This window comes from Hemiscyllium ocellatum, chromosome 10, assembly GCF_020745735.1.
Source record: "Hemiscyllium ocellatum isolate sHemOce1 chromosome 10, sHemOce1.pat.X.cur, whole genome shotgun sequence".
In the NCBI taxonomy this organism is placed as follows: Eukaryota; Metazoa; Chordata; class Chondrichthyes; order Orectolobiformes; family Hemiscylliidae; genus Hemiscyllium; species Hemiscyllium ocellatum.
In genome coordinates this window covers 68,411,312-68,433,192 of record NC_083410.1, presented here as the reverse complement: position 1 = coordinate 68,433,192, position 21,881 = coordinate 68,411,312, and the positions used below count along the sequence as shown (strand labels likewise).

The 21,881-nt window shown below is 44.0% G+C and overlaps 1 protein-coding gene across 1 annotated transcript in view; it reads right to left on the bottom strand.

The window, feature by feature from the left end:
• The window catches only part of LOC132819796 (rho guanine nucleotide exchange factor TIAM2), a 401,154-nt gene that overhangs the window by 314,868 nt on the left and 64,405 nt on the right, over positions 1-21,881 (bottom strand). The window lies entirely within an intron of this gene.

Below are 21,881 nucleotides of genomic sequence, written 5' to 3'. Positions count from 1 at the left end.
ATTACCTTACTAGGAAACAAGTTCAGTGGGCCTCAGGCGAAGCAATGCTAAAAATTCCTGCTTTCTATTCATATGTTTGTGTTTCTTTGGGTTGGTGATGTCATTTCCTGTGGTGAAGTCATTTCCTGTTCCTTTTCTCAGGGGGCGGTAGATGGGGTTTGTTGATAGAGTTCGGTTGGAATACCCTGCTTCTAGGAATTCTTGTGCGTGTCTCTGTTTGGCTTGTTCTCAGATGGATGTGTTGTCCCAAAGTGGTGTCCTTCCTCATCCGTAAGTAAGGATACTCATGAGAGAGGGTCATGTCTTTTTGTGGCTAGTTGATGTTCATGTATCCTAGTGGCTAGTTTTCTGCCTGTTTGTCCTATGTAGTGTTTGTTACAGTCCTTGCACGGTATTTTGTAAATGTAGTTAGTTTTGCTCATTGTCTGTATAGGGTCTTTCAAGTTCATTAGCTGCAGTTTTAGTGTGTTGGTGGGTTTGTGGGCTACCATGATGCGAAGGGGTCAGAGTAGTCTGGCAGTTATTTCTGAGATTACTTTGATGTAGGGGAGAGTGGCTTGGGTTTCTGGATGTGTTTTGTCTGCTTGTTTAGGTTTGCTGCTGAAAAATTGGAGGGACTGTGTTCATTGGGTACCCATTCTTTTTGAATACATGGTATAGGTGATTTTCCTCTGCTCTGCGTAATTCCTCTGTGCTGCAGTGTGTGCTGGCTCATTGAAATAACGTTCTGATGCAGCTTCGTTTGTGGGTGTTGGGATGATTGCATCTGTAGTTCACTATTTGGCCTGTATGTATTGTTTTTCTGGAGACGCTGGTTTGACGTTTCCCACAGAAAATGACATCATCAACCCAAAGAAACCCAAACATATAAATAAGAAAGCAGGGATTTTCAGCATTGCTTCGCGCGAGGCCCACTAAAGAGGTTACCTAGTTAAGGTCATGAAACGTCTGGAAATGATCCTCCAAGCTCTGTGAGCAAACCTACATCCAAAACCTCCACCTGAGCTACAAATCTTCTCAAAGCTCACTAATTAGGAGGCATATGGTGTGTTAAAAGTTAACAGTTCTATCAATCTCGGTTGCAACTTTTAGGGATCTACGGACATGGACATGGAGATCTCTCTGCTCATCTACACTATCCAGAATCTTACCATTAGCCCAGTACTCTACATTCTTGTTACTCCTTCCAAAGTGAATCACCTCTCACTTTTCTGCATTAAAACTCCATTTGCTTCCTCTCACCCCAGTTCTGCAGCTTATGTCCCTCTGTAACCTTCAACATCCTTCAGTACTATCCACAACTGTACCGACCGTCGTGTCATCTTCAAATTTACTAACCTATCCTTCTATGCCCTCATCCAGGTCATTCATAAAATTGAAACAGCAGTGGACCCAAAACAGATCCTTGTGATCGGTCTTCTTTCGGCTTGCCATTTTCTGATCCAAATCATTAAATCACCCTCAATCCCATGCCTCCATATTTTGTGCAGTAGCCTATCATGGGAAACCTTTGCAAACACCTTACTGAAATCCATATACACCATATCAACAGCTAGCCACAAAAAGACACGACCCTCTCTCCCCCATAGCCCTACACACAGATGAAAAAAACCACCACTTCGACTGGGACAACACTTCTATCCTGGGACAGGCTAAGCAAAGACATGCCAGAAAATTCCTAGAGGCCTGGCACCAACCACAATGCCATTAATAAATGCATAGATCTAGATGCCATCTATCAACCCCTCAGAAAACAAACAGGAAATGACATCACCACAAACCCTAGGAACCCCATCCAGGGGAAAGATATAAATAGAAAGCAGGAGACAACAGCTTCGCTTCACTTGAAGGTTGCCACTGATGATGTTATCTAGCCAGGTAATGAAACATCTGGATATCAAACCTACAGCTCAGTGAGCAAACCTATACCCTAAACCATATCAATAGCTTTACCCTTTTATACCTGTTTGGTCACCATCTCAAAGAACTCAATAACGCTCGAGAGGTATGGCCTACCCTTCACAAAACCGTGTTGACTATCTGTAACTTATTTCTCTTTGGATGATTTAAATCCCAACTCTTATAACCTTTTCCGACACTTTATCCACAACCGAAGGCAGGCTTACTAGTCTATAATTACCAGGGTTATTGTTATTCCCCTTCTTGAACAAGGGGACAACATTTCACACAGAAGGTGGTGCATGTATGGAATGTGCTGCCAGAGGAAATGGTGGAGGCTGGCACAACTGTAACATTTAAAAGCATCTGGATAGGTATATGAATAGGAAGGGTTTAGAAGGATTTCGGCCAGGTGCTGGCAAGTGGGACTAGATTAGGTTAGGATATCTGGTCAGCATGGGCAAGTTGGACCGAAGGGTCTGTTTCCATGCTGCACATGTCTATGACACTAGAAATTAATCACAACATCTTTCCAAAAATGCCTCACTAAAGAGCTAGAATCATCGATTTGCGAATAGTAACCATCCTGTAAGTGTTCCACCAAATCTACTGATTAGGCAACCCATCTGACCAACTAATGGTTAACAGAGCTAGAAGTTACCAAGGTCCTGGCATGAAGATTAGTTGGAATTTGCTTTCCCAACTGTATACATGTTTTCGGCCTATTGCAAATACTGGGCTGATGGCTTCACAATTTTCACAAGAGTGTTTTTAAACTACTCTATTTTAAATGCCCCTTGTCTATGGCCTCTATCTTACTTTCTTTTAGAATGAAATCAGAGTTTCATGTCATGCAATGGGCTTCCCTGGATCACCTCAGACTCTCTGGAGTATGCAAAATTAAAGGCCTGCTTTTCCTAACATCCATTTCTTCCCCCTCAGTGGTTGCCACAAGCAATATAGAGAAGGTATGAATTAATGAAGTGGAAGCATGGGAAAAAGGTCAACTGGTCTACCAAACCTTTCCTGCATATCTGTATCATTTCTACACAATCATATTCCCCATGCCTCAACCACACAACCAAGTAGAAAGGGAAAAACCAAGGCCAATTTTGTTAAATGCTGGAAAATTAAAAATTCCTGCTCTTAAAAACTTGATCAAATAATTTCCAGAAAGGCTATGTTACCACAAGTCACATTTCCTCCCACCACACAAACTTTGATACTATTCATGCAAATCAATTCCTCAGCTCTTAATGCCTTCAACTGCAATTGACAATTTGTTTGTAGCTTGTAAGCCCATGAGCAGAGCGAGGAACTGATATCTACTATTGTGCATACAAACCTGACCTGACCTGACCCAGGTAACTCAAAACTTCAGAGAAAACTAATAAGAAATGGGAACAAGTGTCAGCTATCTGCTCCCCCCCCAGTCTACTTCGCCATTTAAAATGGTCGTGGTTCATCTTATATCCCTCATGTCCACTTTTCTGTAGTTTCCCCATAACCCTCGATTCCCCTACTGATCAAGAATCTATCTCAGCCTTAAACGTAGAACTGTCCAACAGCTCTATGGCAAGGAGTTCGAAAGACTCAACCCTCAGAAGAAATTCCTCCCCAGTTCAATATTAAATTGCCACCCCTTAATTCTGAGACAATGCTCTTGATTACTAGATTTTCCCATAATGGGAACCATTCCCTCAGTATTATCCTGTATATAGAGGGTCCTATGTGAGAAGGGGCAAAACCCAACCTATTCTTGGGAAACAGAGCAAGACAGCTCAGCTGACAGATTGCAGTAGGGGAGCACTTGGGACCAATGATCAAACTTCTATTCATTTTAAAATAGTTATGGGACAAAACTAGTCCACAGGTTCAAATTCTAAATTGAGGCAACTTTCATGGAATTAGAGGACTTTGCAAGGGTTGATTGTTTACAGGCAAAGGAAACACGAGTAAGTGGGAGGCCTTCAAAAGTGAGATTGAGATAGAGTTCAAGGTCTATATGTTGCTGAGGGGGTAAAAGATAAGGTTAACAGGAATAGAGAACCCTGGATGACAAGAGATATTGAAGCTTTGACCAGAAAAAAAAGATATGGCTCAAGTACAGGCAGTTGGGATATAGGGAATCCCTGAAGGTATGTAGGGGATACATAAGTTTACTGAAGGCAGCAATTAGGAGGGTGAAAAGATAGCCTTGCTTGAGAAGAGGTTCGTTAAATATATCAAAGGAAAAATAACTAGTGAGTGAATAGCGTTCCTCAAGGATCAAAGTGGACATGGAATGAGAGAACCACTGGTGATGCACAAGGTCTCCAATTAATATTCCTCCTCTTCCCATGGAGGCAGACATGAAAATTTGGGAATTTGGGGAAGCTAATGGTCATACTTGGAGACAATCCATATCACAGTAGAGTTGGTGTTGGGTGTATTAGAATGTGTGGAAGTGGATAAATCTGCTGGTCCAATGAGATACATCCAAGAACATTGCAGAAGACTACAGATGAAAATGTTTTTGCATCATTAACCACAGGCGAGATCTTGGAATACTAGAGGGTAGCGTACTTCGTACCCTTATTCAAGGAGGGCTGCAAAGAAAAACCGGGGAACTGTAGATCAGTAAGCCTGCCATCTGTGATTGGTATGTTACTGGAGAAGATTCTGAGAGATAAGTTATACATGCATTTAGAAAGACAGGGCTTGGATATAGGTCTGCTCACTGAGCTGGAAGGTTTGTTTTCAGACATTTCATCACCATGCTAGGTAACATCAGTGAGCCTCCAGATGAAGCGTTGGTGGCATGGCCCACTTTCTATTTATGTGTTTAGGTTTCCTTGGGTTGGTGACATCATTTCCTGTGGTGATGTCATTTCCTGTTCTCTTTTTCCAAGGAGTGCTAAATGAGATCCAAGTCAATGTGTTTGTTGATAGACTTCCAGGTGGAATGCTATGCTTCTAGGAACTCTCGTGCATGTCTGTTTGGCTTGTCCTAGGATGGATGTGTTGTCCCAGTCCAAGTGGTGTCCTTCCTCATCTGTATGTGAGGATACTAGTAAGAATGGGTCGTGTCTTTTTGTGGCGAGTTGATGTTCACATTTCCTGGTGGTTAGTTTTCTGCCGGTTTGTCGCAATCCTTGCAAGGTATTTTGTAAATGACATTAGTTTTGCTTGTTATCTATATAGGGTCTTTCAAGTTCATTTGCTGCTGTTTTAGTGTGTTGATGGGCTTGTGGCCTACAGATCGGAGTAGTCTAGCAGTCACTTCCAAAATGTCTTTGATGTTGGGGAAGAGTGGCTAGGGTTCCTGGACATGTGTTGTCTGCTTGTTTGGGTTTGTTGCTGAAAAATCGACGGACTGTGTTCACTGGGTACTTGTTCTTTTTGAATACACTGTATAGGTGATTTTCTTCTGTTCTGCATAGTTCCCCTGTGCTGCACTGTGTGGTCACTCATTGAAATAATGTTTTAATGTAGCTTAGCTTGTGGGTGTTGGGATGATTGCTTCTGTAGTTCAGTAGTTGGTCAGTATATCTTGTTTTCCTGTAGACGCTGGTTTGAACCTCCTTCCACCTATCGCATTTCCAATGCCCCTCCCCCAAGTCCCTCCTCCCTACCTTTTATCTTAGCCTGCTTGGCACACTCTCCTCATTCCTGAAGGGCTCATGCCCAAAACGTCGACTCTCCTGCTCCTTGGATGCTGCCTGACCTGCTGCGCTTGTCCAGCACCACATTTTCAGCACTGGTTTGAAGTTTCCCATTGGCTGTTCACTCTACTGCGCCATTTAGGAATGAGAGTTTTTTTTTGTTGTTTTCCATCTCTTTAGTGAATTTTATGCCAGTAAGGGTATAGTTAATGGTCTTGAAGGTTTCCTCTAATTTGTTTTATTTGGTGATGATGAAGGTGTCATCCATGTAGTGGACCCAAAGTTTTGGTTGGATGGTTGGCAGAGCTGTTTGTTAGAGTCTCTGCATTACTGCCTCTGCTAAGAATCCTGGGTTTGATTTTGAGTAGACCTGCTGTGCTTTTCTAGCAACACATTTTCAGCTCTGATCTCCAGCATCTGCAGTCCTCACTTTCTCCTTTGATTTTGAGTAGTCAGCATGTATTTGTGCATGGGAGATCATCCCTCACAAATTTGTTAGAGTTCTTTAATGAAGTGACTAGGAAGGTTGATGAGGGGAGGGTGGTAGATAGTAGTTTATATGGATTTCAATAAGGTCTTTAAGGTTCCACATGGTATGCTGCTCTGGAAGGTTAGATCGCATGGAATCTGGGGGAGCTGGCAAATTGGTTACACAATTGGCTCAATGGTAGGAAACAGAGGGTAATAGTGGAAGGATGCTTGTCAGACTGGAGGTCTGTGACTAGTGGAGTGCCTCATGTCAGTGCTGGGCCCATTGCTGTAGTTATCTACATCAATGACTTGGATGAGAATGTACAAGGCATGATTAGTAAGTTTGCAGATCACACGAAAATAGGTGGTATTGTGGACAGTAAGGAAGGTTATCAGAAATTGTAGCAGGACCTTGATCAGCTGGAGAAGTGGGCCGAGAAATGGCAAACGGAATTTAATATAGATAAGTGTGAGGTCTTCCATTTTGCAAAGTCAAATCAAGGTGGGAGTTTCATGGTGAATGGTAGGGCCTTAAAGGAGTGTAGTGGAACAGAGGGACCTTGGAGTTCAGATGCATGGTTCTCTGAAAGTACAGCCACAGGTAGACAGGGCAGTGAAAAAGGCTTTTGGCACACTGGCTTTCATCAATCAGGGCATAGAGTATAGAAGTTGGGAAGTTATGTTGCATTTGTAAGGATGTTGGTGAGGCTGCACTTGGGAGTATTGTGTCCAGTTTTGGTCACCTTGCTTTAGGAAGGATGTTATTAAACTGGAAAGAGTATGAAAGAAATTTACAAGGATGTTGCCAGGACTCAAGGATCTGAATTAAAGGGAGAGTTTGGACAAGCTAGGACTTAATTTTTCAGAGAACAGAAGACTGAGGTGGAGGTGGGGTGGAATCTTATAGGGGTAAATAAGAGGAGGCATGGATAGGGTGAATGCACAGAATCTTTTTCTCCAGGGTTGGGGTGTCAAGCACGAGATGGCAACAGTTTAAAGGTTAGAGAGGAAAAATAAAAGGGAACCGGAGGGGCTTTTTTTTTTAAAAAGAGCATGGCACACATATGGAATGAGCTGCCAGCAGAAGCGGTTGAGGCAAGTACATTAACAAAATTTAAAAGGCATTTGAACAAGAGCAGAAGAGAAAGTATGGCGAAGGACAATAGGAAACCAGAGGATTGGGAAACTTACATAGACCAACAGAGAGCAACAAAAGAAAAAAAGAAATAAGGAGGAAGGTTAAATAAGGGTAAGCTAACCAGTAATAGAAAAAGGAAAACATAAGAGTTTCTTTAGATATATAAAGAGCAAAAGAGAGGCAAAAGTCGACATCGGGCCGCTGGAATATGATGCTTGACTGACACTAATTGGGAACAAAGAAGTAGCTGAGGATCTGAATAATTACTTTGCATCGGTCTTCAGAGTGAAGATAGAAGTGATATACCCTCTCTGATTAGTACTGCTAACCCCCTCCTCTTTCTTCCCCCCCTCCCTATTCTTTATAAATGCTCTAAACCCTGGAACATCCAGCAACCATTCCTGACCGGGAAACCCATGTCTGTTATAGCCACAACATCATAGCACCAGCTACTGATCCATGCTATAAGTTCATCACTTTTATTCCTGATACTCCTTGCATTAAAGCAAACACACTTTAACTGATCCCTTGTTCTTTCCCAGGAAAATCCTTCCCACTAGCTGGTCTACCTCTTACTATTGCCTCATCTGCATCAACTCTCACCTCCGGTACACAGCTCAGGTTCCCATTCCCCTGCCATATTAGTTTACACCCTCTCGAACTACTCGAGCAAACCTTCTACCCAGGACATTAGTCCCCTTCCAGTTCAAATGCAACCCTCTTGTACACATCCCACCTTCCCCAGAAGGCATCCCAATTATCTCCATATCTGAAGCCCTCCCTCCTACACCAGCTGCGCAGCCACATGTTAAGCTACGCCCGCTCCCTGTTCCTTGCCTCGCTATCTCATGGCACCAGTAGTAACTAGAGAACACTACTGTTCGTCCTGCTTTGCAGCTTCCATCCTAACTCCCTGAAATCACTTTTTATATCCTCGATCCTTTTCCTGGCTATATCATTCGTGCCAATATGTAACACGATTTCTGGCTGTTCGCTCTCCCCTTTTGGAACCTTATACACCCGATCGGAGACATCCCGGACCCTGGCACCAGGGAGGCAACATACCTTCAGGGAATCCCGATCCTGACCACAAAATCTCCTGTCGATTCCCCTAACTATCGGGTCCCCTACCACGAGTGCTTTTCTATTCTGTCCCCTTCCCTTCTTTGCCACATGGTCAGGCTCAGTGCCAGAGAACTGACTGGTATGGCTTTCTTCTGGTAGGTCATCTCCCTCCCCCTAGATGAAGGAACTGAGGTCATTCTGACTAGGTTTGTGGATGATACAAGCGTAAGTAGAAGGACAGGTAGCACTGAGGAGGCAGGGAGACTGCAGAGGATTTAGGCAGATTGAGTACAACATGGGAAAGTGTGATGTCATGTACTTTGGTAGGAAGAGGAGACATGGACTATTTTCTAAATGGGGAGAAAATTCAGAAGTCTGAAGTACAAAGACAATGGGTGTCCTAGTCCAGGATTATCTCAAGGTAAACTTGCAGGTTGAGTCAGAAGTTAGGAAGGCAATTGCAATGATGGCATTTATTTTGAGAGGACTTGAATGTAAAAGCAAGGATGTACTTCTGAGGCTCTTAAAGGCTCTGGTCAGACCATATTTGTGCACAGTTTTATGTCCCATATTTTGAGGATATACTGGCCCTGCAGCGTGTTCAGAGGAGATCCACGGAAACAGAGCCTTCGGTCCAACTCGTCCATGCCGACCAGATATCCCAACACAATCTATTCCCACCTACCAGCACCTGGCCCATATCCCTCCAAACCCTTCCTATTCGCATACCCATCCAGATGCCTTTTAAAATGTTGCAATCGTGCTAGTCTCCATTTCCTCTGGCAGCTCATTCCATGCACGTATCACCCTCTGTGAAAAAGTTGCCCCTTAAGTCTCTTTTATATCTTTCCCCTCTCATCCTAAACCTATGCCCTCTAGTTCTGGACTCTCCACCCCAGGGAAAAGACCTTGTCTATTTATCATATCCATGCTGCTCATGATTTTATAAACTTCTACAAAGGTCACCCATCAGCCTTGGACACTCCAAGGAAAACAGCACCAGCCTATTCAACCTCTGCCTATAGACTGGAAGCAGAGCCTAGCGGGGAAGACAGTAGAGCAAAAATGGCAGCAGTTTGTGGGTATAATTGAGGACACTGTACAGAGGTTCATCCCCAAGAAGAGAAAGATTATCCGGGGAGGGATTAGACAGCCATGGCTGACAAAGGAAGTCAGGAAATGTATTAAAGAAAAAGAGAGGTCCTATAAAGTGGCCAAGAACAGTGGGAAATCAGAAGATTGGGAAGGCTACAAAAACAAAGAGTAATAAGTAAGGAGAGGATCAAATATGAAGGTAGGCTAGCCAGTAATATTAGAAATGATAGTAAAACAAATGACAGGCTAAAGTAGACATTGGGCCACTTCAAACTGATGCTGGAAGCCTAGTGATGGGAGATAAGGAAATAGCAGGAGAACTTAACAAGTACTTTGCGTCAGTTTTCACAGTAGAAGACATGAGTAATATCCCAATAATTAAAGGGAGTCGGGGGCTGAGTTGAGTATGGTTGCCATTACAAAAAGAGATAGTGCTAGAAAAGCTAAAAGGTCTTAAAATTGATAAATCTCCTGGCCCCGATGGAATACATCCTAGAGTTCTGAGAGAGGTGGCTGAGGAAATAGCGGAGGCAATGGTTGAAATCTTTTAAAGAGTCACTGGAGTCCCAGATGATTGGAAGATCGCTGCTGTAACCCCCTTGTTCAAGAAAGGATCAAGACAAAAGATGGAAAATTATAGGCCAATTAGCCTAACCTCGGTTGTTGGTAAAATTCTAGAATCCATCATTAAGGATGAGGTTTCTAAATTCTTGAAAGAGCAGAGTCTGATTAGAACAAGTCAACGTGGATTTAGTAAGGGGAGGTCGTGCCTGACACACCTGTTGGAATTCTTTGAAAGGTGACAAGTAGGTTAGACCAGGGAAACTAGTGGATGTGGTCTATCTAGACTTTCAAAAGGCCTTTGATAAGGTGCCACACGGGAGGCTGCTGAGCAAGATGAGGGCCCATGGTGTTCGAGGTGAGCTACTGGGATGGATTGAGGATTAGCTGTCTGATAGAAGGCAGAGAGTCGGGATAAAAGGTTCTTTTTCGGAATGGCGGCCAGTGACAAGCGGTGTCCTGCAGGGTTCAGTGTTGGGGCCACAGCTATTCACATTATATATTAATGATCTAGATGAAGGGACTGGTGGCATTCTAGCGAAGTTTGCAGATGATACCAAGTTAGGTGGACAGGCAGGCAGTACTGAGGAAATGGGGAGGCTACAGAAGGATCTAGACAGTTTGGGAGAGTGGTCCAGGAAATGGCTGATGGAATTCAACGTGAGCAAATGCGAGGTCTTGCACTTTGGCAAAAAGAATATAACCATGGACTACTTTCTAAACGGTGAGAAAATTCATAAAGCCAAAGTACAAAGGAATCTGGGAGTGCTAGTCGAGGATTCTCTAAAGGTAAACATGCAGGTTGAGTCCGTGATTAAGAAAGCGAATGCAATGTTGTCATTTATCTCAAGAGGGTTGGAATATAAAAGCAGCGATGTGCTACTGAGACTTTATAAAGCTCTGGTTAGGCCCCATTTGGAGTAGTGTCCAGTTTTTGTCCCCACACCTCAGGAAGGACATACTGGCACTGGAAAGTGTCCAGCGGAGATTCACACGGATGATCCCTGGAATGGTTGGTCTAACATACGAGGAATGGCTAAGGATCCTGGGATTGTATTCATTGGAGTTTCGAAGATTAAGGGGAAACTTAATAGAAACTTACAAGATAATACATGGCTTGGAAAGGGTGGACGCTAGGAAATTTTTTTTCCGTTAGGCGAGGAGACTAGGACCCGTGGACACAGCCTTAAAATTAGAGGGGGTCAATTCAGAACAGAAATGCGGAGACATTTCTTCAGCCAGAGAGTGGTGTGCCTGTGGAATTCATTACCGCAGAGTGCAGGGGAGGCCGGGACGCTAAATGTCTTCAAGGCAGAGACTGATAGATTCCTGATGTCACAAGGAATTAAGGGCTACGGGGAGAATGCGGGTAAGTGGAGTTGAAATGCCCATCAGCCATGATTGAATGGTAGAGTGGGCTCGATGGGCCGAATGGCCTTACTTCCACTCCTATGTCTTATGGTCTTACGGTCTTAAATCCTCCAATCCTGGCAACATCCTTGTAAATCTTTTCTGAACCCTTTCAAGTTTCACAACATCTTTCTGATAGGAAGGAGACCAGAATTGCACGCAATATTCCAACAGTGGCCTAACCAATGTCCTGTACAACTGCAACATGGCCTCCCAACTCCTGTACTCAATACTCTGACCAATAAAGGAAAGCATACCAAATGCCTTCTTCACTATCCTATCTACCTGCGACTCCACCCTCAAGGAGCTATGAACCTGCAGTTCAAGGTCTCTTTGTTCAGCAACACTCCCTAGGACCTTGCCATTAAGTGTATAAGTCCTGCTAAGATTTGCTTTCCCAAAATGCAGCACCTGACATTTATCTGAATTAAACTCCATCTGGCATTTTTCAGCCCATTGGCCTATATGATCAAGATCCTGTTGTACTTGGAGGTAACCTTCTCCAATTTTGGTGTCACCTGCAAACTTACGAACTTATGCTCACATCCAAATAATTTATATAAATAATGAAATAGTGGACCTAGCACCGATCCTTCACAAACCTGACTGCCCCAGTCGACCTAATATCTTCGCCTGTTCCTGTCCACCATACGTCTCTTTATATCTTGACACTATCTTATCCCCCTTGGTCCAGGAACTCCCCACATATATCCTCCACTTCCTCAATGACTTTTATGTTATCAGCTCCCAATACCTCATCTTCACCATGGACATCCAAGTTCCTGTACACGTCTATCCCCTTTGGCAAAGTCCTTCAAGCCCTCCATTTCTTCCTCTCCCACCAAACTACATTCAATTGGCAGAACTAGTCCTCACCCTCAACTTCTCCTTCAAATCCTCCCACTTCCTTTAGACCAGAGGGGTAGCCATGGGCACCTGCATGGGCCCCAGCTATGCCTGCCCACTGACCCCTACTACCTGGACTACACCTCCACCAACCTCCACCCCCTCTTCTGTAAAAACATTATCCCTTACTCCTAATTCTTCTGCCGTATGTGTTGTCAGAAGGAGCAATTAGACACCTGAACATCCCAGACGGCCTACTTCAAGGACTGCAATTTCCCCTCCCACATGATCAACAATGTCCTCCAGCATATCTCCAATTTCAGGGAACGTTTCAGGGAACATCTTTGGTATACACATCAAACAACCCCACCGCCCTGTGGGGTTGAGTACTTCAACCCCACCCACCCCCCCAAGGGCATGCAAATCCTGGGCTGCCTCTTCCGCCAAATCCAAACCACCAGATGATTGGAGGAAGAACACCTCATCTTCCACCTTGGAATCCTCTGTCCATATGGCATCAACTTCATTAATTTCCTAATCTCTCCTCCACCCTACATCATCCCAGATCCAACCCTCCAACTCGGTACTGCCCTCTTGAACTGTCCTACCTGTCCATCTTCCTTGCCAAGTGTCCGCTCCACCCTCCCGTCCAACCTATCATCTCCCCACCTGCATCCAACAATCGCATTCCCAGCTACCTTCCCTCCTCACCCTCCTATTTATCTCTCAGCCCATTTTCCGCCCCTACATTCCCGATGAAGGGTTTATGCCCAAAACGTCAACTCTCCTGCTCCTCAGATGCTGCCTGACCTGCTGTGCTTTATCAGTGCCACACTTTTCAACTCTAATCTCCAGCATCTGCAGTCCTCATTTTCTCCTAAGGTGGAAATGCTAGCATTTCTGCCAAGGTAGTGTTTTGAAATGCCAAGTAACTGGAAGGTGGGATTCATTCATTTTGAAAGAGCAGAGGTGATGTCCAAGCCATCCAGTCTGGATCTGTCTCATTTTGTTTATGTAACAGAGACAACATTGTAAGTGGTGAATACAGCAGACTAGATTAAAGGAAGTATTGTAAAATGCTGCTTTACCTCAAGAGTGTGTAGGGCCCTTGGACCATGAGTGTGGAATTAAAAGGACAAGTGTTACATGTTCTCTTGTGACATGGAAAGGTGCTGGGGGAGGGCAAACATATTAGGAGTGGACCAAGATATCAGAGCAACGGTTCTTGCAAAATTGCTGATAATGGAGAGTTAGGGAAGGTGTACTTGATGGGGGCATCCTGCTGAGGATGGTAGAAATGGCAGAAGATGATCCTTTGAATGTGAAGGTTGATGGGACAGAAAATGAGGACGGGGGGAAAACTCTTGCTCATCAAGGAAGGAAAAGACAGGAAATGCGACAGACATATCAGCCATGATTGAATGGTGGAGCAGACTCAAATAAGCCAAGTAGCTTAACTCTGCTCATACATCTTATGGTGTTATAGACCTAGCAGAGGGCCCCATCATCCACTAGGACAAGGAATCTTTAGATGAGGAGAAAGGAGGACATATGAGAGGCATCCCAGTGGATGATGACATCACCACAACAGATGGAGCAGAAATACATATTCAAGCAAATTTGTAGCTTAAACAAAATTAGTTTTTCAGAACTAGATTTTTTGGCCTAGATTAGTATTTAAGATTACCGAATCTAACATGTAAATCTACAGAATGTCAAAACCATATTTATTGATTTTTCTATACTGTTGATTACAGACTGAAATTGGTAAAATTTGTTTTAAAAAACTAAGGATTGTGGAAGGGATTGCTGCATTTTTTTTAAAAGCAAGCTACCAGATCTAACTTCAAGTGCTGTTTACACTGCTGTTTGTTCAACCAGTGCAGGAAATTTGGTTGCAGCACTCGTGCCAGCACGAGTCTACAAATTGTGACATGGCCATCAGAAGCTGCTTGGTCGGAGGAGTGTTGAGCATTTGTCAATGGTCTTTTGCCTGCTCTGCCAATAACAATGGGGTTGGCTGCAAGGTAACTGAACAGCTTGTGAATGTAAATGACTTGGTCAAAAACTTCTGGAAGGGAAACTGGTGTCCTTTTCTCTGCAGTTTTAAATAAAAAACTAAGCCTGAAGACCACCAATTTATTCCCCTCACCAATTATGTAAGCTGTGTCAGTGATCGCATGTGTGAACCAGTCACTGTGCCTCCTGAACACATGCAGAGGACAGAGATTGAGCAGCAGCAGATCCTAGCCAGCCAAAGGATCATCTCAATGAACATAATGGAAAAAGAATAATTGAACTGTCTTCCTAGTTTTTCCCTCTACCCATAACATCTTTTTCTTTGCCTGTGTGCACACACAAAGGGAATTTTATAAAAGTGGTTAGAGTCTAACTAGTAGAGTTAAAAATCAATTGTTCATAACGTTTACCTAGAAGAATCTATTTATTTGTAAGAAATAGGAACAATTATTGAGTAGAGAAACCTGGCCCATACTTTCTGCCAACTTGGGTCTACAAACAGGTAGAATGAAAAATTTTTCACAATTCCGTAACACATTTAACTTTTGTAACAAGCCCAGGAATAGCAGGGCTTAATTTCCAGGGCTTTACCCCTGTATGACATGACAAGAAAAAATGTTCAGTTTATCATGCAAATCATGAAAAAGAAATATTACATTGTATTGACAACAAAGCATGCACTCGATCAAAAACAGATTTCATTAATGCAACAGCTTCTTTCCTTATGACTGAGTGTTAAGCACCTTCTGATAGCAACATGGAAAATACCCATGTTACAGCAAAAGGAAACTGAGCTAAAATTACTACCAGTTAAAATGTCACAACCAATTCTAAGCCAGTACAATGATCAGGAGACCTTCATTCTTATTTTCTATGCTGGAGAGAAACTGGTTCTCTGACTACCATCCTTTCATTTCAATGTACTGTGGCATCCAATTCTTAATAATTTTAAATCTTACTTTTGAAACACTATTTTCTCAAAAGTCTTCAAGAGTGACACATTGTACAGTTCTTTTTCTGTTACAATATTTGATCACAATACTGCATTACATTAGTTACATAAAACTAACTGATAAATCTGTATCCATGGCACAAGCCTGGAATTATTTATATGGCAAGGTCTTGCCCCCAACTAATTCTTAAAAGGTGGAAAAAATAAATCAGAATAGCAGCCACACACTGGGTCAACCACTGCTCACCTCCCATATAAAGTAACAAGAGCAGCAATGGCAGGCCTAAGAATATGCACCTTTCTCATCTCAGTATCTGGGAATGTGAGGGAGAGAAAGGAAGAGAAATTATTGCAGGTGACATTCCAGCACTTTATTGCTCATCAAAATCAGGAATAATTCTTTTGCCTGCATTCAGTTAATTTCTATCCTTAGCTTCAAGGATTTATAGACAAATTCATGCAGGGAACGGCAGGCATCTGTGAACTGTAGAGTTTCTTGTCCCAAAACAAATTCCGGCAGAGTTGAGAAGGCAATGGGGTTTGGGTAAGCCAACATCCAAGCTAATTCGGTCCCTTTCCCCCCTCTAAAATCACCACTTGCAGAAGCAAAAGATTCCACCCACGTGTTCTTTCTGTAGATGCAGACTGACTTGCATTTTATGGTTTGGAGGAGCCGGTGTTGGACTGGGATGGACAAAGTTAAAAGTCACAACCCTAGATTATAGTCCAACTGACTTATTTGAAGGCATTAGCTTTTAAAGCGCTGCTTCTTCATCAGGTAGTTGATGAACCACCTGATGAAGCAGCAGCACCTCGAAAGCTAGTGCCTCCAAATAAATCATTTCAACTATAACCTGGAGTTGTGATTTTTAACTTTGCATATTATGTGTAGCTTTTCCTATTCTTCATTGAATATTTAGGTTCTTCTAAAAATTCAATGTACGATATGCTATCAAAGTAAAAATGCTTACAAATGGCTTCAATTTGCATTATAAAAATCACAATTTCTTTAAAAGCAATGCACTTCTTTCAAACCGCAAATTACAGCCCATTTATGCTTCTAATCTGGTCTACTGCAACATCAGAAAAATCACAATGTACAGTAGATGCAGTGCAAATCTAGGGTGCATTCTCAAATTGTATAGTAGTTGTGAAAATAAATTAGAGATCCTGGGAGCTTCAGGGAAGTACTTCAATGAAGAAAATGAGGTGGCGGCCTAGTGGTAATGTAGTTGACTAGCAATCTGGAGGTAAAAGCTAATGACCTGTCAATAATGGTATAAACACCAGCATGGTAAATGGTGGAACTAAAGCTTTTTAGAAAAAAATTACTCTCAGTAATAGTGACCATGAGAGCTCTTGATCATCGTAAAAACTAAGCCAGTTCACTAAAGTTATGAGGAAAGAAAATCTATCTTTCTTACCTGGTCTGGTCTACAGGTCACTCCACGTCCACAACGATAATGTTAACCCTTGACTACCATCTGAAATAGCTGAGTAAGTGGCCTATTAGAGATGAGAATAAATGCTGCCTTGCCAGCAATGCCCATGAAAGAAAAGTTGAAGTTAACCAATGATATGGGGCTGGATGTGGGCTTTTCTTTGTGTGCATGCAACTGCCAAGTTAGTCAAATAGGCATAACTAAGCAATGAGAACTGGACAAGGTGTGTATTCAATATTATTTTTAGATTATGCAGTTATTTCATTTTTGGATTTCATATATTTTCAAAACTTTCACACATTATTTTTCATAAGTGGTATTAAAATGCAAGTCAGCTGTTACATAACTGTTTCCTGAGTGTTTTTCATTCCCTCGCTGAAGGTGTTAATTCTTATTGAATACTGAGGCAATAGTGCAAGCAGTCCAGGATTTCACTCTAGCACTTACAGGTCTATATTAGCCTACTGATACACCCACTGGAATTATAATACATCTATAATATATGAAAAATCTTGCATCTCTGCACAGAGCAAGTCAACTTCGAACATTATAAATTCCTAGAACTATGTTTACTGGGAGATGGGGGATGTTGAACTTGTTCTCCTTAGTAGTAGTTTGGATAGATTTAAATAGCGGTGTAAGGTTAAAAATAAAGAAGCAACTGTGGTGAGACTTCCAGAACCTGCAGTAATTTTTTAATTATGACACAGATTTAAAGCATATGGCAAAAGAATCCAAGAACAATAGATTTGTAAACCAGTAATTAAAAAACTACAATCCTGATGGTGGACAAGCGATTGAACTATCTTAGCAAAAATGCTACTGAAACCTTATTTTATCACTGAGAAGCCCATCTTAGTGAACAGTTGTTTATGCATTTCCAAAAATAAGAATTGAAAAAGCAGCCTCTATTCCGGCCAGAGATATATCTAACTTTTGGATTGTTAAAAAGTAGAATGATGACTGTAATAGAAAATATGAGGGAAGACATGGCTTTATGTTTCAATTGTGATTTTACAAAATTAAAATTATGCTAGTCTTAAAGATGTAGAATAAGTGTGTTTGGAAGCTCCTTTTTAAAACAAAAGTACTGTTATTACTAAATCCACAGTTTTAGAAATAAGATGTAGAGATGTGCTACAGGTTACTGTATTCTACAAGTTGTGATGTCTTTTCATCTCTTTTTGTCACTTATTTTCCCCCTGCATGGTTCTTAACACCAGATTGTAGACTGCAGTAAACAGCAACTATATTATCAAGTTAAAGTAAAATATCGTGAATGCTAGCAGTCTGAAAAAAAAATCAGAAAAATACTGGACCATGAGGGGCACGGATAGGGTAAATAGACAAGGTCTTTTCCCTGGGGTGGGGGAACTAGAACTAGAGGCATAAGTTTAGGGTGAGAGGAGGGGAAAAATGTAAAAGGCAACTTTTTCCACACAGAGTGGTGCAAGTATGGAATAAGCTGCCAGAGGATGTTGGAGGCTGGTGCAATTACATCAAAAGGCATCTAGATGGGTATATGAATAGGAAGGGTCGAGAGAGATGTGGGCCAAGAGCTGGTAAATGGGACTAGATTAGGTTAGGATATCTGGTTGACATGGACGAGTTGGACCAGAGGAACTGTTTCTGTACTGTATGACTCAATGACTCACCAGGTCAGGTATCATCTGTGAAAGACAAAAATATGATGTTGCACTTTGATGCTTTTGCAAAGAAGAGAGTGACTAAGTGCATCGTTCATGTTAAACCAAGACTCTGTGGAGCTGAAAATGTGTTGCTGGAAAAGCGCAGCAGGTCAGACAGCATCCAAGGAGCAGGAGAGTCGACATTTCGGGCATGAGCCCTTCTTCAGGAATTAGGTAAGTGTGTCCAGCAGGCTAAGATAAAAAGGTAGGGAGGAAGGACTTGGGGGATGGGCGTTAGAAATGCAATAGGTGGGAGGAGGTCAAGGTGAGGGTGATAGGCTGGAGTGGGGGTGGGGTGGAGAGGTCAGGAAGAAGATTGCAGGTTAGGAAGGCGGTGCTGAGTTTGAGGGATTTGACTGAGACAAGGTGGGGGGAGGGGAAATGAGGAAACTGGAGAAATCTGAGTTCATCCCTTGTGGTTGGAGAGTTTCTAGGCGGAAGATGAGGCACTCTACCTCCAGGTGTCGTGTTGCCACGGTCTGGCGATGGAGGAGTCCAAGGACCTGCATGTCCTTGGTGGAGTGGAAGGGGGAGTTGAAGTGTTGAGTCATGGGATGGTTGGTCCAGGTGTCCCAGAGGTGTTCCCTGAAACATTCCACAAGTAGGCGGCCTGTCTCCCCAATACAGAGGAGGCCACATCAGGTGCAACAGATGCAGTAAATGGTGCGTATGGAGGTGCAGGTGAATTTGTGGCAGATATGGAAGGATCCCTTGGGGCCTTGGAGGGAAGTAAGGGGGGAGGTGTGGGCGCAAAGTTTGCATTTCTTGCGGTTGCAGGGGAAGGTGCCAGGAGTGGAGGTTGGGTTGGTGGGGGGGGTGTGGACCTGACGATGGAGTCACAGAGGGAGTGGTCTTTTCGGAATGCTGATAGGGGAGGGGAGGGAAATATCTCTCTGGTGGTGGGGTCCATTTAGAGGTGGCAGAAATGACGGCGGATGATACGATGTATGAGGAGGTTGATGGGTTGGTAGGTGAGGACCAGTGGGGTTCTGTCCTGGAGGGGCAGGGCTCAAGAGCAGAGGAGCGGGAAGTGTAGGAAATACGGTGGAGGGCATCGTCGATCACGTCTGGGGGGAAATTGCAGCCTTAGAAGGAGGCCATTTGGGTTGTACGGTATTGAAAATGGTCCTCCTGGGAGCAGATGCGGCGGAGACAAAGGAATTGGAAGTATGGGATGGCATTTTTACAGGGGGCAGAGTGGGAGGTGGTGTAATCTAGGTAGCTGTGGGAGTCGGTCAGTTTATAGTAAATGTCCGTGTTGATTCGGTCGCCCGAGATAGAAACGGAAAGGTCTAGGAAGGGGAGGGAGGAGTCTGAGACGGTCCAGGTGAATTTGAGGTCGGGGTGGAAGGTGTTAGTAAAGTGGATGAACTGTTCAACCTCCTCGTGGGAGCACGAGGCAGCGCCGTTACAATCATCGATGTAGTGGAGGAAAAGGCGGGGGGTGGTGCCAGTGTAGTTGCGGAAGATGGACTGTTCCACATATCCTACAAAGAGACAGGCATAGCTGGGGCCAATGCAGGTGTCCATGGCTCCTCCTTTGGTTTGGAGGACGTGGGAGGATTGAAAAGAGAAGTTGTTCTGGGTGAGGACTAGTTCAGTCAGTCGAAGGAGGGTGTCAGTGGAAGGGTACTGGTTGGTATGGCGGGAAAGGAAGAAGCGGAGGGCTTTGAGGCCTTCGTGATGGGGAATGGAGGTGTACACGGACTGGATGTCCATGGTGAAGATAAGGTGTTGAGGACCGGTCAAGCGAAAATCCTGGAGGAGGTGGAGGGCGTGGGTGGTGTCTCGAACGTAGGTGGGGAGTTCTTGGACTAAGGGGGACAGGACCGTGTCGAGGTATGCAGAGATGAGTTCGGTGGGGCAGGAGCAGGCTGAGACAATGGGTCGGCTGGGGCAGTCAGGTTTGTGGATTTTGGGCAGGAGGTAGAAACGGGTGGTGCGGGGTTGTGGGACTGAGGTTGGAGGCGGTGAATGGGAGATCCTCTGAGGTGATGAGGTTATGGATGGTCTGGGAGATGATGGTTTGGTGGTGGGAGGTGGGGTCATGGTCAAGGGGGCAGTAGGAGGTGGCGTCCGCGAGTTGGCGGTTAGCCTCAGCGGTGTAAAGGTCGGTGCGCCAAACTACTACCGCGCCTCTCGTCTTCAAAGGCCACAATTTCCCCCCAGACGTGATCGACGATGCCCTCCACTTCCCGCTCCTCCGCTCTTGAGCCCCATCCCTCCAATCGCCACCAGGACAGAACTCCACTGGTCCTCACCTACCACCCCACCAACCTCCTCATACATCGTATCATCAGTCGTCATTTCCGCCACCTCCAAACAGACCCCACCACCAGAGAGATATTTCCCTCCCCTCCCCTATCAGCGTTCCGAAAAAACCACTCCCTCCGTGACTCCCTCGTGAAGTCCACACCCCCCAGCAACCCAACCTCCACTCCTGGCACCTTCCCCTGCAACCGCAAGAAATGCAAACTTTGCGCCCACACCTCCCCCCTTACTTCCCTCCAAGGCCTCAAGGGATCCTTCCATATCCGCCACAAATTCACCTGCACCTCCACACACACCATTTACTGCATCTGTTGCACCTGATGTGGCCTCCTCTATATTGGGGAGACAGGCCGCCTACTTGTGGAACGTTTCAGGGAACACCTCTGGGACACCCGGACCAACCAACCCAACCACCCCGTGGCTCAACACTTCAACTCCCCCTTCCACTCCACCAAGGACATGTACGTCCTTGGACTCCTCCATCGCCAGACCATGGCAACACGACACCTGGAGGTAGAGTGCCTCATCTTCCGCCTAGAAACCCTCCAACCACAAGGGATAAACTCAGATTTCTCCAGTTTCCTCATTTCCCCTCCCCCCACCTTGTCTCAGTCAAATCCCTCAAACTCAGCACCGCCTTCCTACCCTGCAATCTTCTTCCTGACCTCTCCACCCTACCCCCACTCCAGCCTATCACCCTCACCTTGATCTCCTCCCAACTATCGCATTTCCAACGCCCCTCCCCCAAGTCCCTCCTCCCTACCTTTTATCTTAGCCTGTTGGACGCACTTTCCTCATTCCTGAAGAAAGGCTCATGCCCGAAATGTCGACTCTCCTGCTCCTTGGATACTGCCTGACCTGCTGCGCTTTTCCACCAATGCATTTTCAGCTCTGATCTCCAGCATCTGCAGTCCTCACTTTCTCCTACAAGACTATGTAGAAGTGTGTACACATTTGGATTCACTATTGTATGCATTACATTGTGATAATTGTACCAAAATTAACAATCATGTTTATTTGTACTAAAATCTATTATATTAGTTTATTCCTCAAGCATATTTGGCTGTACCCCGATAAAATTTCCATTGCCAGGTGTGGCCATTAGGCTGAAAAACACATTCATTGCTTCCACAAGCGTAGCGCTGACATATATTTGGAACAATCAAGTAGTTTTGGAATACACATTATACACAGATAGCACAAACATGCAGCAAATCATGTCAAGATATTACATTTATCTCCAAGTGCAATTCTTCTATCCTAAATCAAGGATACTTCCATGAAGACTGCCTACCTGAAAGCGCCACATAAAGCTCCTATCTGCATTGAGTTCATCCATCCACCCAAACAGAAGTGGGAACTACCTTTTGAAACATGTTG